The 27316-nt window shown below is 43.2% G+C and overlaps 1 long non-coding RNA gene across 2 annotated transcripts; it reads right to left on the reverse strand.

Annotated features, from left to right (window-relative positions):
• On the reverse strand, positions 1-27316 carry LOC114483969 (uncharacterized). 2 transcript variants are annotated; one of them, XR_003676322.2, is made up of 5 exons: positions 27141-27316; positions 8999-9064; positions 7172-7286; positions 822-983; positions 1-184 (listed from the first exon to the last, which is right to left on the reverse strand). It is a non-coding gene; the product is annotated as an uncharacterized lncRNA (long non-coding RNA). The 2 variants fall into 2 exon arrangements; XR_003676325.2 differs by lacking the exons at positions 1-184; positions 822-983 and adding an exon at positions 5889-6446.

Raw genomic sequence — 27316 nt, forward strand, 5'->3', positions numbered from 1 at the left:
GGCAAGGCTAAATAAAATGTCTGCAGATCCCCTGGTCCATAGTAGGTCACAGCAAATGTTATTTCCTGCTCTTGTTCATGGAGACCAGCCTTGTTAACGTGGATTCCCTCTCTGCATCCTCCTTCTGGGGACCTCAGAAGGTCATCTGGCGACACACTTCTCCTTTAGCATCTTCAATAGTACTCTAGAGAGGGAATCACACGTCATTACCTTGACATTTGCAGTTGATACTAAAATAGATGTGAGGTGAAGTGCTGAGGGTTCAAAATGAAAGTGACCCAGGGGAAGAAGTTAATTTGGGAAAATGTGAGTAACTCTTCGGGGGGAAGTGTAGACACTCTCCCAAGTTGCCTCAACAGCACCAGTCGGTGAGGAAGGAGGAGTGTGGCCAGCCTGGGTATTGAAAATTTGCTCCTGTCCCGGGGTCTGAGGGTCTCGAAGGGTGAGAACTGCTGAGGCCTCCAGAAGAATCATGTGTGTGCGTCCCAAGAGGAATGCCTGAGCCCCACTATTATGAATGGCTTCCTCAGGTAATCTCACTGTCATTTCAGAGTCCTCCCAGAGGAAATGGGAAGGCAGGAGATAAGCCATCTCATCCTTTTCCACTTAGACGTCGCTAGAAGATACACAGTGGAGAGCAGTAGGGAATATAAAAGCAATTTCAACTTAAAGTCAAAGCTTCTAGGTTCAAGATAATTTCTACAAATGAGTATTAAATACAATGTGACAGGCGGGATAAAGGCCGACTCCTCAACACGGTGTGCTATGCCCTGCATCCCTCCTATGTCTGCCCCCTACCAGCTGCCCAGAACTTTACTCACATCCTAGAACATGTGTCTCTCACACTTGTGCGCCTCCACAAGAGCCCTTCATTCCTCCTGATCTCAGCTCCAGGGGTGAATACTGGTTGTGTCCAAGGCCAGTCCCAGCGCTCCCTATTGCAATGCTGGTCACTGGTTTGGGTGTGAGCTTGTAACACAGATCTGGCAAAGAGATGAAAGGGAAATGTGCTGGGGGAAGAAGGGATTCTGGGAAAAGTTTTCCCGCTAATTAAATTTTATCTTTTTTTTTGGCCGCACTGTGCACCTAGGCCCTCAGCAGCGAGAGTGTGGAGCCCTAACTACTGGACCGCCAGGGAATTAATTCCCTTTTCCCACTCATTAAACAAAAAACAACATTAAACAAGAAGTTCCTCTCATTCTGCCAGACATTGTCATGTCTGTGTGTGAAGCCTGGAACCACGGCAGCCACTTTGTGACAGGGAGGGAGCTAAGCTGATATAATGAGGACCGCAAAGTGGAAAGATGGAAAGAATCTGTGGTTTTGACAACATTGTTTGAGCCAATGGACTATTCAGCCGTGGCAGCTGTTCTACCTCAAGACTTCTTGCTAAGTGAGGTAATACATTTTTCTTATAGTTGTAGCCACTTGAGGTTTTTGCTCATTGCCACTAAAAGTGTCCTAACTGATACAAGACTTGAAGTCAATTTTCAATGTTCTAATTTAATCATATAAATAGTCACAAGGCTAAATCGTCTTTCTCTGAATCTTCTAGTTTGTTTTGGGATGGGTTGGGGAAAATTGAGGGCACCATGAAGAAGGAGAAGCACAGTCTTTCTTGGCTGTCCATAAACTGAGACTAGCATGTGCCTGAATGAGTGTTTGTTCCTGCAGAGATGGGTAGTTACTTTTCTACATTTTACTAGGAAGTGTGTGTGTATGTGTTTTAAAAATGAGGATGCACTTGGACAATTTTAAAAGATAAGGACACGAGGGAAAAGCTAAAGGAGCTTTTTTTCTGTGAGAGGTTTAATGGAAGTCTATACTTGGAGAGTCAAGGCCTTTTTTCTACCATGCACAAGAGCACCTGGCCAACAGGGTGAGTGGGCACAAAAATCCAACCCACTCCTGGCACAGGCTGCATCTACCTGAAGGAAGGGGTGCATTTTTTCTAATCTGCACAAAGGTACCATAAGGGCTAGTGGTAGTCTTATGGGCAATACTGTTTCAAGGCCGGTAACAAAGTATGGCATAGAGGTCATGAAGCAGATAAGAGGATCCATGTCCATATTTTGCCCACAACTGCTCTAGAAGTCCAGGAAGTGGACTTCAGCAACAGCAGGAGAGAGCTGCTCGAAACAGATGTTCTTGAAACCCTCAGGAGCATACTACTCTGTGTGAAAATTGCTTTAACTATTTCATCACTGACCAGGTGTGATTACATGTGTGCTAGTTAGTTCAAGCATCATCTCTAAGTATGTCAGTTGTCCAAAGTAAGAATATGTGTTCCAGGAGTGATCAGTTGGCCTTACATCAAAAGAGCCATAACAGAGTGTTTCTGATATCAGTCTTTCCTTCACTGCTTTGCTAACTGGAACAGTGAATGTCAGAAATAGCTTTTTTTTTTATATAACTTTTTTTTGGGGGGGGGTGCTGCATTGGGTCTTCGTTGCTGCATGCAGGCTTTCTCTAGTTGTGGCGAGCGGGGGCTACTCTTTGTTGCGGTGCGCGGGCTTCTCATTGCAGTGGTTTCTCTTGTTGAGGAGCACGGGCTCTAGGCGCGTGGGTTCAGTAGTTGTGGTTCGCGGGCTCTAGAGTGCAGCGGGCTTCAGTAGTTGTGGCTCGCGGGCTCTAGAGCGCAGCCTCAGTATTTGTGGTGCACGGGCTTAGTTGCTCCGCAGCATGTGGGATCTTCCCGGACCAGGGCTCGAACCCGTGTCCTTTGCATTGGCAGGTGGATTCTTAACCACTACACCACCAGGGAAGTCCAGAAATTGCTTTTCAATGATGAAATTAGCAACTTGTTGACTAACATGATTCATGCTTAGAAATGCATTCTCATTTGGTAAAAGAAATGATATTTAAGATATGTAGGCTGGGCATAATATTTTAGAGACATTTCCCACTCTTTATAGTCAGGAAGAAAGAATCTTGCACCCTGAGGAAGGATTGTTCCTAAATGGTCCCGTATCCAGCCATTGTTTCTGAGGATTCCTGGTTGCCAAAGCCCACCCTAACCTGAACTGAATCCAGCCTCTGGAATGTTGGAGTCATCAGGGCAACTTTAATGGCAGGGAGCTGGAACTTCATTGAAATTACAGAAGAGGTTTTAGGACCATTTTGGTCCCTGCTGCTTGCTAATAAATGTTCCTGTAATAAATATCAGCAGGGGTGGCAGAGTTTGGTCTGAGACTTGTTTTTATTATGAGAAGATTGTGGAGGTCCACAAAATCTCCCCAAACCATCCCTGAGGTTAGTTTTCAACAGGAAACCAGCCTCAATGGCAATACACAGTGAGGTTCCTTTAGAAAGTTTTCTTTTTATATTTATTTATTATTTAATTTATTTTGGCTGTGCCGGGTCTTAGTTGCAGCATGCAGGATCTTCACTGAGGCATGTGGACTTCTTAGTTATGGCATGCATGCAGGATCTAGTTCCCTGACCAGGGATCGAACCCGGTCCCCCTGCATTGGGAGCACGGAATCTTACCCACTGGACCACCGGGGAAGTCCCCCTTTAGGAAGTTTTGAGAGCAGTGGATTTTGTCCTGGGGGAGCCAGAACATGAGGGACAGAACGTGGTGAATGGAAGAGAAAGAACATGGTGATGCTGCATGATCATCTAGCGAACAAACAGATTTCTAAGCACTCGTGAGGCACACCTTTAGAAACTTCCAGAAATAAGTAGAAAGTAAGCGCTGCTGATGTCTTACAGTACAGCTGGCTAAGGCTCAAACAATCAGTTTGGGCATTAAAAGCAAATGTAACTTCATTTCCTATCTACATACTGGAAAAGTCCAAAATATTAGTTACATCCAGTGAAACTAAGCACAATTATATACAATACAGCATTTAAAGTGTGTAATGGTTGCAGGTATAAGCCATCCTGGAAAAAAAAAAAACAGCTGAAACAATCCAAGAGCAGAGGTCTTGATCCAAGTTATGGCTTCTGTGAGGTTTAACAGGGACATAGTCCCTTTTCCTCTACTGGGCTTGTGAAGAAGTTTTATCTACCACTTCTGGTGATTTTAGGTGCTATCTTCCTGGGAAGGGGAGGAGAGGAGTGGGTGGTAAAGCTTGTTGTGTCAAAGGCTTGTCATTGGGACCCTCTAGCTGATAGTTTCAAATGACAGTGATGGAGAAAACTGGGACATTTGGGGGTTCCTGGATTTCCATTTTACCTTACAAGGCCATTTTGATGGGGTGATTGTTCAGGAGCATGGGTACTGCACGGAATGAGAACATTCACACAGGCCTTTGGGGGGGGCGGCTCACAACCACAGATTGACAGGAAGGCAAAACGGATCATTGGACAAATTAACTCACCAATAGGTACTGAGCTCTTGTTAAGGGCCAAGCACTGTGCCAGTCACTGAGACTCAGTCCTGCTATGAATAGTCTTGTTAATAGCAAAGGCAAAACAAAACATGTTAGGAGTTGTAAATCAAGTGGGGAACAAAAGCTGATGCCTTCAGTGTTTTTCATTCTAGCCAATTTGTTTGTACCAATAAGTACAACAACTTCGAGCTTAATGCTTACTTCTCCTGAGCCTTGATGTACCCTCTCCCTTCCTTTCTTCTCCCCAGTAATGAAGAATTTTTGAGCATCTAATGTGCTTCAGACTTGGGAGCACGGAATCTTACCCACTGGACCACCGGGGAAGTCCCCCTTTAGGAAGTTTTGAGAGCAGTGGATTTTGTCCTGGGGGAGCCAGAACATGAGGGACAGAACGTGGTGAATGGAAGAGAAAGAACATGGTGATGCTGCATGATCATCTAGCGAACAAACAGATTTCTAAGCACTCGTGAGGCACACCTTTAGAAACTTCCAGAAATAAGTAGAAAGTAAGCGCTGCTGATGTCTTACAGTACAGCTGGCTAAGGCTCAAACAATCAGTTTGGGCATTAAAAGCAAATGTAACTTCATTTCCTATCTACATACTGGAAAAGTCCAAAATATTAGTTACATCCAGTGAAACTAAGCACAATTATATACAATACAGCATTTAAAGTGTGTAATGGTTGCAGGTATAAGCCATCCTGGAAAAAAAAAAACAGCTGAAACAATCCAAGAGCAGAGGTCTTGATCCAAGTTATGGCTTCTGTGAGGTTTAACAGGGACATAGTCCCTTTTCCTCTACTGGGCTTGTGAAGAAGTTTTATCTACCACTTCTGGTGATTTTAGGTGCTATCTTCCTGGGAAGGGGAGGAGAGGAGTGGGTGGTAAAGCTTGTTGTGTCAAAGGCTTGTCATTGGGACCCTCTAGCTGATAGTTTCAAATGACAGTGATGGAGAAAACTGGGACATTTGGGGGTTCCTGGATTTCCATTTTACCTTACAAGGCCATTTTGATGGGGTGATTGTTCAGGAGCATGGGTACTGCACGGAATGAGAACATTCACACAGGCCTTTGGGGGGGGCGGCTCACAACCACAGATTGACAGGAAGGCAAAACGGATCATTGGACAAATTAACTCACCAATAGGTACTGAGCTCTTGTTAAGGGCCAAGCACTGTGCCAGTCACTGAGACTCAGTCCTGCTATGAATAGTCTTGTTAATAGCAAAGGCAAAACAAAACATGTTAGGAGTTGTAAATCAAGTGGGGAACAAAAGCTGATGCCTTCAGTGTTTTTCATTCTAGCCAATTTGTTTGTACCAATAAGTAGAACAACTTCGAGCTTAATGCTTACTTCTCCTGAGCCTTGATGTACCCTCTCCCTTCCTTTCTTCTCCCCAGTAATGAAGAATTTTTGAGCATCTAATGTGCTTCAGACACCCATGCTAGATTCTGAGCATACAGAGATAAAAACACAAGTTACGGCCTTTCGGAACTCATGATCTCGTGTGTGTGTGTGTGTGTGTGTGTGTGTGTGTGTGTGTGTGTCTGTCTGTCTGTCTGTCTGTCTGTCTGTCTGTGGGAGGGTGGTGGTAGAAAGAAATAGATAAACAGACCATTAAAACAACTTGATAGGGAATTCCCTGGTGGTCTAGTGGTTAGGACTCTGCGCTTTCACTGCTGAGGGCGTAGGTTCGATACCTGGTCAGGGAATTAAGATCCCACATGCATGGCGCAGCCAATAAAAACAAAAAACAAAGAAAAACTTGATAAATACTAGAATAGTAAGGCCTCAGGTAGCTCAGAGGAGACATATCAAACTCAGAAAATTTATGTCAAAGCTATATACAAGCTCCCTGGAGGTGACACCACTTGAGCTAGGTCTTAAAGGACAAGCCAAGTGGCCAGGGTGGAGGAGCAGGATGAAAGGCCTTCAGGTCAGCTGGCAGCATGTGCAGTATGTGCTGTTGTGACTGCAGGAGGCCGAGGAGGGGCTCCAGGGAATTCAGCTTTCGGCAGCTGGGACACAGGATGCACTGGGGAAAGGATGGCAGCAGAGCAAGCTGGACTTTGGGCTGAGTCCGGATCACAGAAGAAACTGAACTTAATCCTGAAGGTGATAGAAAGTCAAGGGATTTAAAACAGAGAAGGAACAAAATATATTTTTGTTAGAGGAGGTCGAGGACAGACTGCAGTAGAGAAGAAAGACAGAGACGGGGGACTTCCCTGGTGGTCCAGTGGTAAAGATTCCGCCTTCCAATACAGGGGATGCAGGTTCCATCCCTGGTCGGGGAACTAAGATCCCACATGCCGCGGGGCAACTAAGCCCGAGCGCCACAATGACTGAGCTCACATGGCTCAACAAGAGAGCCCGCGAGCTGCAGACTACAGAGCCCACGTGCCCTGGAGTCCGAGTGCCACAACTAGAAAGAGAAAACCCGCACACCACAACTAGAGAGAAACGCGAGCAGACTGCATGCCGTAACGATTACGGTGTAATTTTTAAAAGAGTGCTTTCAGGTCTATTTATCCATAATATCAGTCTACTCCTATAAGTAGTCTATAATTAATTTTTTTTTTTTTTTTTTTTTTGGTGGTTCGCAGGCCTCTCACTGTTGTGGCCTCTCCCGTTGCGGAGCACAGGCTCCGGACGCGCAGGCTCAGCGGCCATGGCTCATGGACCCAGCCGCTCCACGGCATGTGGGATCTTCCCGGACTGGGGCACGAACCTGTGTCCCCTGCATCAGCAGGCGGAGTCTCAACCACTGCGCCACCAGGAAAGCCCTATAATTAATATTTTTAAGTTGAAGTCTCATTATTCTCTAATACTGGTACCTGAATCAAGGAATGTTACTTGTCACTCCTGGGGAATCATGTTGCTGGGCGACTCTCCATCCGTTGCTTCAACAATTCTTCAATGGTTCTTTGTTTCAGAGAGAAGGCAACACTACTGGGATCAAAGAAATCATAGCTCAGCTTTAATTGTCAAATTGATTTGAAGGTCACGGTGAAGATAATAATATTGAAAGCTGGGTTTTACTGAGTGACAAAGGTATTTTCCAAATTCTGAAATTTTCCCTTTAAATAAGAAGAAGTAAAGTTTGGACTATAGAGAAGGGAAGAACTTGGATAAGGGCAAAACATTTGAAAGAGGAAAGGGAGAGGGGTCGAAAGGTCAGATACAAATGTCTTGCTTGTCTTGTGGGGTGGAAACTTCCAGAAGGGGTGTAAGGAACCCATTGTTACATTTTGAGAGACCTGAGAACACTGGGGTTTTATGTCAGAGGAGACCGCAGGGCATTCAAAGAAGTCCCACATTGGGCAATGGCCCTGCATTGATGCCTTTAAGGAGTGATAGAGCAGCTTCATTCAAGAGGAGTTAGTGGTCCCAGTGGACCCCAGTCTACATGTCACATGAGGAGGCTTGAGGAGGACCCATAAGTACCAGTAGTGGATGAGAGAATGCTAAGAAAACTGGTAGACCAGAGGAAGGCTGGGAATCAGGAGGAGGAGGTCACAGAACATAGGGTCTTGTGACTAAAGGCTGTATCAGGAAACTTCAGCTTTAGCAGTGATTCCCAGAATTCCAGCCAGGACCCATTACTTCTCAGCATCATGGGTACGGTTGGTCCAGTGACCCTGTAGGATGAGGAAGACAGGGGAAACCCAAAGTACCCCCCATGCCCTGCACCCAAGTGCCTGAGGAGAAGGGAGATACAGCCCTGAGACAGGAAGTGAATTTGAATCCACTATTTACCCCCAGCTGACAATTTTAAACTGGAAGAGACTGAGTTAAATTTTCTAAAAAATTGTAAGTGTCTTCCTCAGCATGAGCAAGAAGGGCATTGGTCTCAAGCAGGATGGGCTCAGTTCATGAATATAAGGTTACTTGGGGTTTTTTTGCATCTGAGTTGTAGTGTGTAAAGTTCTATTCTGCTTTACCCATGTATATCTCACACACACACACACACACACACACACACACGCGCTTATGAATTCCTTCTCTAACAAAAATCGTCACGTCAAAAAATATGCTCCAAAATAGCAGACAACAGAAGATCCTAGGGAAGGTTGGCTTTCAAATGAAAAGGCTGAGGATTCTTTTACTTTACAGTATGGGAGGCAACAGAGTGCAATGGTTAAGACCATGGAGCCCGATGTGTAGTCTTCAAACCCGGGTTCCACTTGGGCAAGTCCTTTATATCTCAGTGCCTCAGTTTCCTCCTCAGGAAAATGGAAATAATAATCACACCCACTTCATAGACTTGATATGAATACTAACCGAGTTTTATCTGGAAAGCATTTGGAACAACCTGGCATCGAGTGGTGCCCTCTTAGTGTTTAACATACAGATTCTGGTCTCAGGATCTCAAACTCTTGAGGGACTTGTGATTGAAGGCAGGGTCACGTGTGAAATGGTAATTTAGAATAACAAATGTCAGCTTTTTATCCAGACTTCTGAATCTGGGCAGTTCCTTTGGCCATAGCCCTTCTTTCCCGCTAAATCTGTCTATTCAGTGGATATGAGATTGTTTTGTCTGTTTCTGACACTAAAGGACTGTGAAAATTAATGAGGACGATGTCTGTGAAGTGCTTTGAATTTTTTAAAGGAAAACTGAATAAAAAACAAAAGATAAGAAAATTTTTGAGGCACTTTTTTACCATCTTTAACATTCAACTGTTTCATCATTGTTGTCTTTCTTCTAGGGCTCTCTATTTACTTGCCAGCTGAAAAAAAAGAGAAAGAATAGCAATCAGAAATACAATATGTTTCATGAAATGTTTGGCATTTAAATCTCTCATAAAATATAGAGCTGAATGGCCTACAGTATATTTTAGATATATTTGCTGGTAGACTTAAAAAATTTCATCACCGTGGTAGCATTTAACACACAAGAAGGAATTTCTCTTAGACCTGAATCCAGAAAATTAATCTAACACCTGTTTAAAAATAGAGATGGTTACTTTCTATGTCCTTTTCTCTATTTTTAAAAGCCCCCTACTTGTTCATTCTCCTTCCCCAGATGTTAACTGGGAAATGGAAATCTTTTTTAAAGCCTAGCTAGAAGAACTCACAGATACACAAAAGTGTTGATAGCACCAAAGGTGCAACTTACATCAAAATCTCACGGAATTCAAAATTTTAAGGATCTGTTGTTGCCACTTCATCTTCATCTTAATGCATCTTAATGCATTCATCTTAAATGCATAGAAATCACAAGGTGTGTACCTGCGAGAATTTCGTGAATTAACAAACATCTATAATGTAGAACTAATGCAGGTGACATTTCGGTTTTGAGGCAGAGCTAAATTCAGGTTTTTCAAAGCTTGGTCAACTGTTCAATACAGATATTGCTTTTAATCTAGTGTTATGATCACTTCATCACATGTTTCTTGAAATGGCAGGAAACTTGAGGTTTGAGATATTTTTAGAAGGCGTAGTTCCTATAATCCTCCTAGATGCAATTATGAATTACACTCAGCTGGATCCACCACCATGATCTAAAGCAGTGTTTTTCAAACTGGGTCATGGCCCATTCACAGGCCCTGAAATCACCTTATGAATCAAAACCAGCATTAAAAAAATTAGAAGATAACAGAAAACATAACATCATAGTAGTAGTGCATCTTATGGGGAAAGAGAAAGCTTTGTTTCTGTGTGTATGTGTGTGTGTTGGGTTATGATACACAGTGTTTCTCAGGGTGAGCCAATAAAATATATTTGAAAGCTGCTGATCTAAGATTACTGTATGCATACTTCTTAGCCAATATAAACTACTAGTAAGAGAAAAACAGTATACACCTAATGGAAAAATAATTTTTCAATAAATTTCATAGACCTTGAAATTATCCACAGCCTCTAAACCAGTTATTCCACCTTTGGATATTCATCTTAAGGAAATAATCCAAAATTCAGACAAAGATTATGACATAGAAATATTCACTGCACTGTTATTCATTGTACTGGAAACCCTAACAGCTCAGGTGCTCAATAACATAGTAATAGTTAAGTCAGTTCAGAATATGAAAACTAGTTGAGTATGGCATCATCATTAAAGGCAACATTTTCAGAGGATTTATAGTGATGTGGGGAATGCTTATAATATTAAATAAAAAAGTATTCAAACTTGCTTACACTCTATATTAAGAACTGCAAAACTTGTTAAAAGAAAAATGCTAAAATAATGGTTTTCTGAGTTGAGTTGTGGATAATTTTCATTCTGTTTTTCTACATTTTTCAAGTTGACTACAGTGCACGTGTATCATATCTATTGTCTAAGGGAAAACAGGTGTTTCTTTAAAAACAAGTTCCCCCTTCCCAGGATAATAGCGTGTGTTCTTATCAGCCAAGTAGCAGTGCTTTTGCAAAGATGCCACCTTGGTTAACTCCTCTGTTGGTCCACAGAGAGTAATATTTCCCTTCTTTCACATGTACATTCATAGTGTAATGACTTTGAAGATTCCAGTTCACACTATTCCTGGGTGATCAGTGCCTGCCCATGGGTGATCTTCCTTTTCTCAAGACCAGCACGTCAGTTTCCTATCCCTGCTATAACAGATTACCATCAATCTGGCAGCTTAAAACAACACAAACTTCTTTTCTTACAGTTCTGGAGGTCGGGAATCCAAGATGGTTCTCACTGGGCTAAAATCAAGGTATCACCAGGCCTGAGATCCTTCTGGAGATTCTAGGGGAGAACCTGTTTCCTTGCCTTTTCCAGCTTTTACAAGCCACCAGCATTCATGGCCCCTTCCTCCATCTTCAAAGCCAGTGGCATAGCATCTTGAACTCTCTCTCCCTGCTTCCATCTTCACATTGTCCTCTCCTCCATCTCTGACCCTCCTGCCTCCCTTTTAACAAAGACCTTTGAGATTACACTGGGCCTGCCTTGATAATCCAGGGTAACTCACTATCGCAATATCCTTAATTTAATGATATCTGCAAAGTCCTGTTTGCCATGTAGTAACTTATTCACAGGTTTTGGGAATTAGGACATGGACATCTTTAGGGAGACCATTATTCTTTCTACCATCACCAGGTTTGACAAAACAGCTTAAAACAGGGGCAGGATGAGGGGAGGATCATCTCTCTTGCATTACAGCTAGAGTGGTTTGAAATTTGCACTGTGCCCAGGTAGCTGCCCCAATTGTGTGTGGACCCACGATTTTCCACCAGAGGATAACATCCATTAATAACAGGATCTGTCACTCAGTCACTGGCAATAGCCAAAGGTTAGCCAAAGAAGAGATGGTTTCCAGCTTTACTGTTACTATGCAAGTCTAGGCATCTCAGAAATGTAGACAAGGTGAAAAAGTACACATAAAAAGATGCTAAAGGACCTGCAGGTTTTTTTTTTCTTTCTTGTAGTTTATTTCTAATCTCACAGCATTGTGGTCAGAAAAGATGCTTGATATGATTTTAATTTTCTTAAATTTACTGAGGCTATTTTTGTGGTCCAGCATGTGATCCATCCTGGAGAATGTTCCATGTGCACTTGAGAAGAATGTGTATTCTGCTACTTTCATATGGAATATTCTATAAATATCAATTAATTCCATCTTATCTAATGTGTCATTTAAGGCCTCAAAATGGGTTAAAGACCTAAATGTAAGGCTGGATACTATAAAACTCTTGGAGCAAAACACAGGCAGAACACACTTTGACATAAATTGCAGCAATATCTTTTTGGATCCACCTCCTAGAGTAACACAAATAAAAACAAAAATAAACAATCATGATTCCCTTCTATCATTCTCTTAGCTATTGCTATGTAGATGACAAATGAGCCAGAAAAGGGAGATTATGAGCTCAAAAAATTCAGAGGTTAGCTATCTCACTTCTGTTTTTATTTTAGAACTTTTAAAGTTCCTCAAGTAATACCACATTGTCAAAAAAGTTAGAAAATACAATTAAGGGGGCTTCCCTGGTGGCGCAGTGGTTGGGAGTCCGCCTGCCGATGCAGGGGACGCGGGTTTGTGCCCCGGTCCGGGAAGATCCCACATGCCGCGGAGCAGTTGGGCCCATGAGCCATGGCCGCTGAACCTGTGCGTCCGGAGCCTGTGCTCCGCGGCGAGAGAGGCCACAGCGGTGAGGGGCCGCGTACCGCAAAAAAAAAAAAAAAAAAAAAGAAAAAAAAGAAAATACAATTAAGCAGTAATAAAAGGAGTGTTGTTTGTATGTCACGTCTGGTTCTTCAAATTTGAATACAGGGACTTCCCTGGTGGTCCAGTGGTAAAGAATCTGCCTTACAATGCAGGGGACTCACGTTTGATTCCTAGACAGGGAACAAAGATCCCACATGCTGCAGGGCAACTAAGCCCGCGCACCACAAATAGCTCACGCGGCCTCAACTAGTGCCCGCGTGCCGCAAACTACAGAGCCCACGTGCTCTGCAGCCTGTGTGCCACAACTAGAGAAGAGAAAACCCACATGCCACAACTAGAGAGAAGCCTGCACACCACAACAAAGAGTCCGTGCACCGCAATGAAAGATCCCGCATGCCTCAGGGAAGATCCCACGTGCTGCAACGAAGACCCAACACAGCCCCAAATAAATTTTTTTTTAAAAGCTGAATACAAAACAAGTAAGTGCCAGGGTTTTATTTATTTACTTATTTATTTTCTTTTTTTAACATCTTTATTGGATTATAACTGCTTTACAATGGTGTGTTAGTTTCTGCTTTATAACAAAGTGAATCAGTTATACATATACATATATCGGCCAGGGTTTTATTTTTTTAATTATTATTTTATTATTAATTTTTTTTTTTTGGCGGTCCACGGGCCTCTGGCAGCCCCCTGCTGCCTCTGGTGCCCATCATATGCCCAAAATAGATCTTTACATTTGATGATGGGATCTTTACATTTGATGACGGGATTAACCTTTCAGATGTTCGTATCTTTTCACCCTAGACACATTATAAACTGTGTGAAGGTGAACATCACATTTATTCGTGAAAAAATACAGCAAATGTATATTGAGCTCCTACTCTTTGCTAGGTACTATGCTAAGGGCTAGAAATGCTAGGATAAATTAAGACAATTTTACCTGTAAAGTTCTTAGAGTCTGGTGAAGAACAGAGAAGTAAACCAGCAGTGACATGGCCATGTGAAAAGTATCCTAAAACAGAAAAATATGAGGGCCGCCCAGACAGCCTAGGGGTCAGGAAAGCCTTTCCAAAGGAAAAGTCCTCCAGGACTCTGGTCCCTGGCGGTCCAGTGGTTAAGACTCCGCATTTCCACTGCAGGGGGCACGGGTTTGATCCCTGGCCGGGGAACTGAGGTCCCACATGCCTCGCGGCCAAAAAAATGCAAAGGAAAAGTCCTTCAACTGAGGCTTGAAAGGCAAGGAAAGCAGGAGGGAGAATTCATATACATTCAGCAGGCACTAAGTGCTCAACATGAACCAGATGTCACTCATATATCACCTCATTGAATCCTCACAGCAACCCTAGGAAATATGTGGGGAGAGCAGAAGACACCAGACAGGTATGGTTCATTTACTGTGTTTCACCATCTATTACTAATACCAGCAAACTCCTATGCAGCACTTCTAGTGTGCTGGCACTATTCCATATAATTCACATATGTTACTCATTTAATGATTACAACAACACTGAAAGCTAAGTACTCTAGTTACTTTATTTTATAAATCAGCAGAGTAAGCACAGAGAGGTTAAGTAACTCACCCACAGTCACACAGCGACTTAAACCAGGCAGTCAGGCTGCAGAGTCTGTGCTCATAATCACCACACTATGCAAACTCTACCAGATTATTTTTTCATCCCTTGAATATGTTTATTGGCAAAAGTAATGGCTTACTAGAGAAGCCAACAATTTAAAATGTGTAAAATGTAAGTCACTTCTTCACTCTTCCCCTGATTCCAATGCCAGTATTACTGGTGAGTTTTGAAGCTAGGTTTAACTATCCCCATTTTACAGATGGGAAAAGTGAGTCTCAGAAATGTTAACTTGCCTGGGGTCCCAGAGTTAGCAGGTGGACATCTGGGATTCAGCACCTTTCTGGCTCTACCTTCTGGGTGGGAACTACCAGGCAAGCTGGGTAGTCTGGCGAAAACCCCTGGAGCTGATGACAAGCACATACTTTGCCAGCAAAATCAAGAACAGCTGCACCTGCCATGCTGATGAAACTGGGCTTTTCTTGTTGGTGATGTGCAAGGGGGCACATGACACTACTGGCCTTTTAGGAAGTTCGCTCTGGTGACAGTGTAGAGGGCGGAACGTCAGAAACCAGAACCTGGAATGAGGCAGTGGTGAGGACTGACACATACTCAGGATACTAGTGGGATGGGGTGATGGAACTTCATAACAGATGTGTTGGGATGGAGGGAAAAGGACACGTCTGTTGTGTGTCCTTGGCTTCTGGCCTCGGTGACAAGGGGTGGGGGAGTGGGCACTTGTGTCATCCCCAGAGGTAGGGAGGAAATTTTCTTACCATTTGGACTTTGTGTCAGGAAGTTAATTCATGGTAAAATTTCAACATTTGTTCTAGACCAGAAAAACAAACAAACAAAAAACTTTTGTCTTTGTTATACTGATTATGGAACAGCTAGAAAATGTACTTTCTTGGAAGTAGCCTCTCAAGTGTTCTCGGAACTCCTTCAGATAGTTCAAGCATTCTGAAGTTACTTTCCTGCTACTTTCTTTCTCTAGCTCCTCAGGGGAAAAGTCTGCCACGCCTGAAACCTTCCACCCGTTGAGATTTCCTATCAACCCAATCTCTCCATCAGTGAACCTAATTCTGGGAGACGGTTTACCAGCTGCACATGGCAACGACCCATCTCTCTGGCCAGCAGCAGCAACCTCAACAGCTGGACCAGAAAGTTAGAAAGACCACAGCGTGGTGAAAGTGAGCAGGTTTGCTAGTGGGAGGCCAGGATTGGGCAAAGTTGCAGGAGTAATAGGTCTTTGTCTCAGCCTTGAAGATCCTAAGACATAGAACAGACTAAGTCAAGGGGACCCACTACAGTGCTAATCCTGCAGAACTCTCTGTAACTCAAGAGTCAGCAAGCAGACACACTGCGGCATCTACTCTGGGGTTTCCAGACAATTTTTTCTGCTTTTGTAGAATTAAACAGCACAGGTCTACCCTGCTAAGTCTGTCCCTGACCGTTTTCTGGACTCTTTGAGGATGCTGATAGCAGCCAAGTAACTACTGACCAGCTAAATGATCTCAAAATCCAACAAAAGATAAACACAAGGAAGACAGCTGGGGGTGTTCAATATAGTCTTTGAGCCTGAAGGAAGTCACCGCAGTGCAAAACTATAGGGTAGTAAGGGTGATGCCATACTATTTTATGTTCAGTATCATCATTTTACCTGGCAGTAAAGCAAAATATTTATCCAAAAAATTTCCCCCCAGATGGCTAGAAATTTTAATTTGTGTGCTCAATGCATACACTTCAGGTCCTTGGAAAATTCACTCCTCACGTGCTGTGAATAGGTGATGGGAACTTGTCTGACTCACCACCCTCTCCCAGTTCTGATGGCCCAGGGAGAGACCACCCACCTGAAACTGCAGGGAAATGCCCTTAGGGCAGAACAGGAGGGTGGGCTTGCCCAGGCCCTACCTAATGGCATGCAGAGGAGGGGATGGGCGCAGGCAGGCAGGCAGTACCTCCCATGGTGTCTTGTGGGCTCCTTGAGAGAACTGAGGTGCTCGGAACTGGGGGTCCACAATGCCAACCCCAACCTGGCTAGTCACTAGAACATCTCCGCCCTCCCCTCCCTCAGGCGAGTCCATGTTTCTGTCCCTCTAAGTCTGCCCTTGATACTCATTTATCCCATTCCACTTGGATAAATATCACACCGAGGATGGTTTCTCAGACCTGCCCTTGACAGAAGAGGCAAACCACACCAGGAGTTCCGGACTCATGTTCCTCTACTGGCTGGTAGGTAGAGTAAATGTGTGAAGCAGTCAGCTGTAAACAGCTGGAAACAGGGCAAGCTCCAGAGGACACTCCTGTAATCCCAATCATTTCCTCTCAAAGTCTTTTTCTTTGTGTCACCATTCTGGTCAAACAAAAGACAGTTGATCCTCACTATTGGAGGAGTCTGAATTTGCAAATTTGCCTATTCACTAAAATGTATTTGTAACCCCCAAAGCAATACAGCTGCCCTTCAGGAGTCATGGGGGATTGGTTCAAGGACACCCCGGCAGATACCAAATTCCACGGATGCTCAGATCCCTTTTATAAAATGGTGGAGTGTTTGAGTGTAACCTACACACATCCTTCTGTATACTTTAAATCATCTCTATGGGACTTCCCTGGTGGTCCCTGGAGTCTTCCCTAAGACTCCACGCCTCCAACGCAGGGGGCCCAGATTCCATCTCTGGTCAGGGAACTAGATCCCGCATGCCACAGCTAGACTTGGTGCAGCCAAATAAATAAATAAATAAAATAAAAAAAAAATAAATCATCTCTAGATTACTTATAATACCTAATACAATGTAAATACTATGTAAATAGTTGCAAGCAAATTCAACTTTTGCTTTTTGGAACTTTCTGGAATTTTTTTTGTATTTTTCGATACACTGTTGGTTGAACCCGTGGTTACAGAGGGCCAACTGTACTTGCAGCACTTTTGCAGTCATTTGCGGACATGCACAGAGCAGTGGGAAATTTGAGTCTCCAGGCACATAGCTGAGGTTAAACAATCTGATATTCTGCCTTCTTGTTTCAGCTCTCATACTGTAAACAGCATCATCTCCACAGTCTATTTAGGGACATGTTTTTTAATTTTTTGAGCTTTTCGTTGGTGATTTTGCTGTTTAAAATGACCCCCAAGCATAGTGCTGAAGTGCTGTCTTTTCCTAAACTCAAAAAGGCCTTGGGCTTCCCTGGTGGCGCAGTGGTTGAGAGTCCGCCTGCCGAGCCGTATGTGCCTTATGGAGAAAAATAAATGTGTTAGATAAGCTTCATTCAGGCATGAGTTTAATGCTGTTGGCCATGTGTTCAATGTTAATGAATCAACAATATACATTAAATAAGGTGTCTTTAAACAGAAACACACATAAAACAAGGCTACGGTATTCATCGCTGATGAAAATGTTGTGACCAGAGGCGCACAGGACCCTAACCCTGCATCTCCCCTAGGAGTAATGATTCAATATTTGCTGCATTATAACTACCAATAATGGTGAATCATCTGTCTCTGAAACCCCTCATTTGGCTGTCAGTTTGGGAGCCCTCATTTGATGATCTTATCTTAGTTCTCAAAGTTCTCAGAGTTCTCTGTCAAGGGACTTCTAAGATATGGTGGGTTATCGCTTGGGACTCATAGTAATGTACTGGAGTTTGTGTATGATTTTTTTTTTAATTTATTTATTGATTTGTTTTTTTGGCTGCATTGGGTCTTCATTGCTGCACGCGGGCTTTCTCTAGTTGTGGAGAGCAGGGGCTACTCTTTGTTGCGGTGCGCGGGCTTCTCATTATGGTGGCTTCTCTTGTTGCAGAGCATGGCTCTAGTTGCGCGGGCTGCAGTAGTTGTGGCACACAGGCTTTGTTGCTCTGCAGCATGTGTGATCTTCCCGGACCAGGGCTCGAACCTATGTTCCCTACATTGGCAGGCAGATTCTTAACCACTGCGCCACCAGGGAAGTCCCTTGTATGATTTTTTAATTGTATGATTTTTTAATTAAGTGAAATGAATATATTTCTATAATGATATCACACTTGAGAATGCTTTTTAGAATGGGAGGATATACCAGTCACAGCCTCCACAGCCCCCACTGGCCAAATCCAACTGGAAGCCAGCTGACAAAGGAGACTGGGGTCAACCTCTGGGGTGCAGAGAGGACAAAGAATGGGTGTAAGGGAGAGGCAAATGCAGAATTAAATGCACACAGGGAGCCCAGATTTAATCAGGCAGTCCCATTATTAATATACAGATACTAAATGCTCTGAAGGAAAAGAGCTCGATGTTCTGACAGCTTAGGACACAGGACCATGACCTGGACAGGGAGTGAGGGAAGTCTCCCCAAAAGGAAAGCCTGAGCTGAGCCCTGAAAGATGAGTAAGAGACAAGCATCCCTATTAAAGGGAAGAGCATGTACAAAGGCACTGAGAAGGAAGGGGGCAGGATGCTCACCAGGAGCTGTTAATAAGAATGTAAAATCAATAATGTTTTGGAAGGCAATTTGGAAGTTGCTATCATATATTTTTGTTGTTGTTGTTTTGTTTTTTTCAGTTTTTTGTGGGTTTTTTTGGCCATGCCGTGTGGCCTGCAGGATCTTAGTTCCCTAGCCAGGGATCAAACTCATGCCCCCTGCAGTGGAAGCATGCAGTCCTAACCACTGGACTGCCAGGGAAGTCCCAGGAAGTTGCTATAATATTTTAGATGTGCATATACTCCTCAACCCAGCAAACCTGTTTTATATCCCTAGCATAGAAAAACTACTTGCATCTGGGCACAAGGCAGCATTAACCTGATGCTGAGGACAGCAGTGCTCACTATAACAAAACTCTGAAAACAGCCTAAGTGTCCATGAATAAGACAATGGTAAAATAAGTTATAGAACATCCATTTTACAAAATACCAGACAGCAATTATAAAGGATGAAGTAGGGGAATTCCCTGGCAGTCCTGTGGTTAGGACTCCGAGCTCTCAATGCCAAGGGCCCGGGTTCAATACCTGGTCGGGGAACTAAGATTCCCACAAGCCACACAGTGAACCCAAAAAATAAAATAAAATGAAGTCTAACTTTTTTTTTTTTTTTGCAGTACGCGGGCCTCTCACTGCTGTGGCCTCTCCCGTTGCGGGGCACAGGCTCCAGACGCGCAGGCTCAGCGGCCATGGCTCACGGGCCCAGCCGCTCTGCAGCACGTGGGATCTTCCCAGACCGGGGCACGAACCCGTGTCCCCTGCATCGGCAGGCGGACTCTCAACCACTGCACCACCAGGGAACCCCAAGTCTAACCTTTTAATAAATAAATAAATTAATTAGTTTTTAAAAAATGAAGTAGGCAAAGATATGGTAGCTTGGAAATATCTAGAAGATTTAGTGGTTAGGGAGAAGAAGAAGGTTATTGGCAATTCTGTTCCAGAAAGTGTCCCAGAGTCCATCACCCCCATGGTCTGGCCCCTGAGTGAAGGCACTTGCAAACAAGGGCTAATCCTTCCTTGGCGTGCTTTCCAAAATCTAAAGTGGAAGGCTCTTTCATGAGCAAAACTTTCATTGCTTTCATGACTAGTCAGGAAGATCCACTGAGGTATACATTAGGGGGCCCTGACATTGTATTTATTTTTCTATTAATAAATCTGGGCTTCTCTTGAGGCACCAAGGTAAGCTTGATTAAAGTTCTCTTTCAAAAGATCCCCGAGTGGGAGCTTTCTTGCCTGTAATTCGAAGTCTAGTGCAGCTCCTTGTCAAATGGTTGCCAGGAGATAGGAGAAGAGCCAATTCCCCATCTCCTCTGCCATGGCAACACGCCATTATTTCCTAATCCATCTTCTTTCTGCCGGAGTCTAGATTTCTGAGAGTAGTATGCTACCCTTGATTGCTTAGTTAATCTTGCAGACAGAAAAGAACCCTTCTAACCTTCCTTCTGCACAAAGAGACCTCCTCCTGTGGAAACAGCCTGCCACTGATTTTTCCTTTGTGATCTTGCACTGTAGCTGCCATCATTCTTTCTTATCCTCCCAAGGATTCAGTGAGACACTTCTGGAAACAGAAATAAACTTTGAACCCTTACAAGTACAATAGCTCACTTAATTGGTGGCTTCTCAAATAGAAGGCAAGATCTTCATAAGTTTTTCCTAACCTATGAGCAGAAAGTGTATTGAACATGGCGTTGATGGAAATGGGGCTCACTGAGTGCCTCAGTTTCTCCATCTGTAAAATGGGGATGTAGCCCCTTTGTAGGTTCCTGTGAGGATTAATTCACTGCTCTTAGAACAGTGCCTAGGACACAGCAGGTGCTCAATAAATATTAGCTATTATTATCATTATAAGTAGGATTGACTCCCATTTGTTCTGACCAGGAACTTTAATCAAATTTACAGAAAAAAGAACTAAATATAAATTGTTAGTCAGGACTGTCTCATTTGTAAGTGACCACAGGTATATCTCGTTATTGCACTTTGCTTTATTGCACTTGGCTGATAATGTGTTGTTGTTTTTTTTTACAGATTGAAGGTTTGTGTCAACCCTGTGTTATCACATGATGGTTAGCATCTTTTAGTAATAAGGTATTTTTTAATTGAGGTATGTACATTCTTTTATTTTATTTTATTTTTTTTTTTTGCGGTACGCGGGCCTCTCACTGTTGTGGCCTCTCCCGTTGCGGAGCACAGGCTCCAGATGCGCAGGCTCAGCGGCCATGGCTCACGGGCCCAGCCGCTCCGCGGCATGTGGGATCTTCCCGGACCAGGGCACGAACCCGTGTCCCCTGCATCGGCAGGCAGATTCTCAACCACTGTGCCACCAGGGAAGCCCGGTATGTACATTCTTTTTAGACGTAATGCAATTGCATACTCAACAGACTACAGTATAGTGTAAACATAACTTTACGTGCACTGGGAAGCCAAAAAATTTGCGTGACTCACTTTATCATGATACTCGCTTTGTTGCTGTGGTCTGGGCATGAACCCGCAGTATCTCCGTAGTTGGCTTGTACTCAAGTTGGCCTATGTGAAAAAGGTGTCGGACTGGCTCCAAGCTGGGTTGTCTTCAGGCAGAGCTGGCTCTGAGGCTTAAAGAAAATCTTCAGGATTCGCTCTCTCTCCCCATTACTTGTGTCTGTTTTTCCCTATTGGCTTTACTTCTGACTTTCACACCTCCACACCGACCTCCTCACAACTGGCCATCCCAGTGGAAAGAGGGCTTCCCTTTCCCAAAATGTCCTGCAAGGATTTCAGGATGGGTGTCACTGGAATAACTGACATCATATGCCCATCTCGGAGCCAACCCTATGGCCAGAGGGGATGGGCTGCACCAATCAGCCCAGAAGAGGGTCTCAGCTCCACCCTGGAGCTGGACGCTGGAGGAGGTGGATGGAGGGGGTCTGCGGACCCGGGGTCAGCGCAACCCAAACCACGTCAACTGAGGGTGGGGTGAGGCTTGAACCTCCAAAGGGAAGTCAGAGTGCTATTACCGGAAAAGGGGAAGGGGTGCTGGGCAGGCAAAACCACACATGCGTGATGCATCATCACTTCTAGTTCACTTCTCATTTATGTTGATGGACAGAGGAACATGCTACATAGTTTAAACTCAGTGGTTTTTAACAAGAGGTGAACTGAATTATTTATGGTTTATGAAAAATTCAGATGTCCAGGCTCCAACGAGAGAAATTCTTATTCAGTAATCCTGGAATGAGGACCAGGCACTCGCATTTTTAAAAAACTTCCCAGTTCAGTGTGATGTAATGTAGTAAATATATAAGTGCTCTTTTGGGTTCCTGATTTCTTATTTGACAAAGGTTATATACACATCTTGGACTTTTAATCCCATGTCCATGAATCTGAAGGAAGATAAAATACCATAAAGAAAGATGAAATACTTAAGATTGCTTTTTCCTTATGCTTGGACTGCACTTTCTAGAGCGATCAATCACAGCCCTTATCACACTCATTCATTCACTCACTCACTCATTCATTCATTCATTCATTTATTCCTCTCTTACTAGGGGTAAAGTGATTAAAATACCGCTTCCTGCTCTGAGAAGCTCCTAGATTACTGGAGAGAGAGAAAGAAGAACCCAGACGTTGACAAGACAAGACAATACGGGCTGTGATGTATAATGCTGGCCTGGGGTGGTATGGGACAAAGGAAACTGTTGTGTGTGAGGACTGCTGTTTGTCCATCAGTATCTCCCCACGAGATTCTAAGTCCCTTGTGGACAGAGATGGTGTATTCTCATCTTAACTTTCTCTCGGGTCCAAGGGAGGTTGGGGGTTGGAGGAGAGTGATGTTGAATCAAATCCAGGTGTTGTGGAGTCTAAAGCTGATATTTCAAAGGCTCTCTTTAAGAAAAATATAGAATTACAAATACACAATTAGATATAAAGGTGACTATTTCTTTAGAATGACAAAAGAAATCAGAACAAACTCCTGGAGCCTTGGAGGCTGCTGACTTTTTAGTATGAGGCCTCTTTAGACAAGTTATCAAAAGTGCTTGCAGAGAAATACTTGTAATTGCTAACTGGTTTTCCTTCCCTGTGCAGAACACTTTACAACTTCTGGCAGCAATCAGCACCCAGGGGCCTATATGAGGGAGGGGTTTTCAGACTTCGGTTTCAGCAGCTTCAGGGTAAATCCACCTCTGATGGAGTACACCTTCCCCCGCTCCCTCCCTATGGGGTTGCCTCGGCTTGGCCATGCCCTCCATGGGGGGTCACAACTCCACACAGATCTGCTGCTGGGCTCTGGGAACCACTCCCTCCCCATGTCCCTTCAGGCCTGGGAGAGGTAGCTGCACCCCACTGTTTCTAGCCTTGGGGTACTGCACCAGCCAAGCAGCTTCCTCACCCCCTGCCTACAACTGTGTAAATAGTTCCTTAATCAAAGTCTCTTGAAATTTCGAATTTGATTGTGCCACCAGTTTCTGCCAGGACCCTTGATTGATGCAGAAGAGAAAATGTGTTCATTTATATGGCCCATGGGTAAGCAGTCTCTAAGTACTATGACATTATGCACACTGTTGTATTAGAGACCCCATATTCTGCATATGATGTCATTGTTATGAGTATATACACTATTCCTGGCTCCTTTTAACTCACTAACGTGAGAGTCCATCATTTCTATTCCTCCAGAGACAGACACCAATGCCGAAAGAGATCTAAAATCTAAAACAGAAAAGCAGCAAGTCAGGCCTTTTCGCTGCAGTAATTCTATCGAAGGCCTGAGAACAGTGAGCAATGTCCCTCCAGTCCCTATAGGTGAGCCCCAAAGCCAAATGGGGACTCAGTGGCAACCCAGGTCACCTACAGCTCAGGGGCTTGGGCTGCTCAGAGGGCAAGAGAGGTCTCATCCTGGCGGCTTACGGGCAGACATTAGTGAGACCGATACCCACTTCTCTGTCACATGCTGCCCTTAGCAAAGCAACCAGAGAGATTTTCAACAACGAATTTGATTTGGGGGTTGGCAAAACTGGATGTGAAAACAAACTCATTCAGGAAAGTGAAGGAAACCTTACAGAATACAAATGGGTCTGACCTTCATAGAAAGTCAGAAACATTGGTTACATTTTGGTAACAGAAATTAATGACTGGGCTTCCCTGGTGGCACAGTGGTTGAGAGTCCGCCTGCCGATGCAGGGAACACGGGTTCGTGCCCCGGTCCGGGAAGATCCCACATGCCGTGGAGCGGCTGGGCCCGTGAGCCATGGCCGCTGAGCCTGCACGTCCGGAGCCTGTGCTCCACAACGGGAGAGGCCGCACAGCGAGAGACCCGCGTACCGCAAAAAAAAAAAAAAAAAAAAAAAAAAAAAAAAGAAATTAATGACTAGATTTGTCACGCCCGGAGCCTGTGCCCCACAACGGGAGAGGCCGCACAGCGAGAGACCCGCGTACCGCAAAAAAAAAAAAAAAAAAAAAAAAAAAAAAAAAGAAATTAATGACTAGATTTGTCAGCCAATATTTGATATTAATTTCTCAACAAACACAGGAAAGAAAAATGATCAAATGAAGATTGCTTGCAAACAGGAGTGTTTAAACCTTGACATAACATTGACTGTGATTTTGCCGGGCCTGCCATCCCTGGATGACTGCCTTTGGTTTTGAGGGCTGGACTGACACATTGGCCAGATGACCACTGACAGTGCCAACTCAAAGCTGAGAAGGAATAAGTTTGTGTGGGCAACTGCACATCAATATCAATGATGCACAGGATTTGGAGTTTCAGTCTGTCAGAAGTATGTGAAGACCTTGATACCCAGTTGGACACATCAGGCGCCAGCTGAATTCCATTTGCTACTGTAGCTAAATATCCATTGATTCCATTGCTCCCTTTTCTAGAGAATTCAACAACTATACTTCAATTGGAACACATCCCACTCAGACCCTGAGGCCTGGTATGAAATCTCACTGGCAGATCTGGCGTTGGAGGATGGGTAATGGATAGCAGAAGATTTGGCCTTATTTTATTTCCAGTTCAGTTCTCCCCAAGAGGGTGATAAAATCAAGGGATTTTCAGACCAAGAATATATTTAGACAATTACTTGCCTGCTAGTTTCTGGTTAAACTGATGGCTCAGTTACCAATGTAGTCAACTACATACTACTGAAATGTATTTATCTGTGAAAGGCTGCCCACCGATAATGAAATTGACCTTATTACAGCCGTTCTTCACTGCCCTAACTCTGCCCTGACTTTCTGGGTAAGGGTTCTATTACCTATCTTGTAGTGTATCAGTGATTCTCAAACTTTTTGGTCTCAGGACCTCTTTATACACTTAAAAATCATTGAGGACCCCAAAGAGTTTTTGCTTCTATGGTTAGATCTGTGAATATTTACCAATTCACATAAACATAACAATAATTCCATTTCATGTTAATGTAACATTTTATGAAAAATAACCATATTTTCCAAAACCGGGAGGGAGAGAGTGTTAATTTTTCAAATCTCTTTAGTACATGGCTTAATAGAACACTGCTGGATTTTACATCTGCTTGTGCACTAAGTTTGTTGTGATAATACATAGTTTTGGTTGAAGGATATGAAGATTATCTGGGTTCACACAGATACAAAGCTAGAAAAGAGAGGACTATTTTAACAGCATTTTCAGATGATTTTGGATATTCTACTTTGGTACTGCACTAAAACTTGACCATTGGTACGTTCTTAGAAGTTAGCTGCAGTGGTATAGAATCTGAAACCACATCAGTGACTTTCTTGTACTCTGGTACATTAAAATTCATTGGCCTATCTTGCATTTGGAATGATTTTGTAATGGCATTTTCCAATACCTGGAAAATACTGGTTCTCTGAATTATGCAGATCTCCAAATGTTGACAAAATTCATTACACAATATTTAAACAGTCACATTCATTAATATCACCACTAACCTCATCAGGAAAGTTGTTAAGTATCGGGAAGCTACTGAATTCATGGATGTGGATGCAAGTTTTCCAAAGTTCTAATTTTGGAAAGCTTGAAAGCTGAATTTTATCATTGGCAAAAAATATTGCTGGTTGTTTACTTTAAAGTAACAAATCCATTTTGTTAATTTTCAAGAAACTGTCTGTCAGATATCCAAGTCTCAATAGCCATAGTTTCTCTGACAGTTATTCTTTCTAGTAAAAATGGTATTTCATGAGAAAGGTGGCTAGTTTAACTCATAACTCAAATAATTACCCAAGTGCTTCCCTCAAGATATGCAGCCACAGATCTTTATGCAGATATTCCATTTTACTACTCAGATTATTAAAAAGATACATAGTCAAGAGTTGAGGTTTAATAAAATTAATAATTTCTACTGCTTCATTGAGGACATTCTTAAGTTAAACTGGCCTTTTTTTTTTTTTTAACAGCAAGTGTGTAACGGTGAAAATAAAGTAACTGTTAGTGCAATTCTTTGCCGTTGCTTTGATTCCTGCTAAGGCCTTAGCAGCTCTATTTGTCATTGCTTTGGCACTATCAGTGCATATTAACTGAGTTCCTCATTATTTGTGTGTTCTTAGCTTTAATCCAGTCTGTTCTTTGATCCGTGGACTCAGTGACACAAGCCTGGAAAAAGTGCGACAGACTATTTGCATGTTCAGACTATTTTGCATGTTAAGTTGAAACTGAAAACTTGAAAATCTTTTTTTTTAGATATAGGCAGATGCATTTCCTTCACTGAGAGATAAAACATACGTTTTGAATATGAACAGATTGTTTTACTGATTCACAAAATTTTAAAAATTAATGGCTCAAGAGTTCACAGTGGTCTTTACCACTATTCTCTAATGAGACAAGCTTTCTCCCAACTGGGATATAGATACCCTTTTAAAAAAATAATAATAATGCCTTTTTTTGCATATGCTTTATATTTTTTCTAAGAATTTTATTCATTCTTTCATACATTATAACTTAAATATAAATATAAAATATAAAACAATTATAAAGAAGGTCTACTCTGTGACCAAACAGTATCAAGCATAGTTAGAGACTAAAGAGTTGAACCAAAAGCACCTCCATTCTTATATTCTAGTTGGGGAGAGGAACAAGGAAACAGCAAACTATATAACTTTCCACAAGTAATTATCTTGACTCCTGACATCCCGTGCTGTAGGTAGTTGTGGTAGGCAGGATAATGGCTCCCCAAAGAAGTCTATATCCTAATCCCCCAAATCTGAGATTATGTTACCGTACATGGCAAAAGGTGATTAAGTTAAGGTTCCTGAGATGGAAATCATCCTGGATTATCTGGGTGATGTAATCACACAGGTCCATATAAGAGGGAGACAGGAGAGTAAGAAGCAGAAGATGTGACAAATGGAAGCAGAGGTTGGAGTAATGCAGGGCCATGGGCCAAGGAATGTGGGAACAAATTCTCTGCTATAGCCTCCAGAAGGAATGCAACCCAGCCGATGCTCCATTTTAGCTCACTGAGACCCATCTTGCACTTCTGACCTCTAGAACTGTGAGATAATAAATTTGTCTTGTTCAAAGCAACTAAGTTTGTGGTAACTTACTACAGCAGCAGGAAACTGATATAGTTGGGCATCATTATTAGTCCCATTTAACAGATGAAAAAAATGAGTGAAATGTTCACATGACTTCAACCACATACATTCTGGAGGGAGTGCAAAACTGTATAACCCCAACAGAAGACACTTTGACATTAACTATCAAAATTACCAATGCAGGGCTTCCCTGGTGGCGCAGTGGTTGAGAGTCCGCCTGCCGATGCAGGGGACACGAGTTCGTGCCCCGGTTTGGGAAGATCCCACATGCCGCGGAGCGGCTGGGCCCGTGAGCCATGGCCGCTGAGCCTGCGCGTCCGGAGCCTGTGCTCCGCAACGGGAGAGGCCACA

This window comes from Physeter macrocephalus, chromosome 2, assembly GCF_002837175.3.
Source record: "Physeter macrocephalus isolate SW-GA chromosome 2, ASM283717v5, whole genome shotgun sequence".
Taxonomy (NCBI): domain Eukaryota; kingdom Metazoa; phylum Chordata; class Mammalia; order Artiodactyla; family Physeteridae; genus Physeter; species Physeter macrocephalus.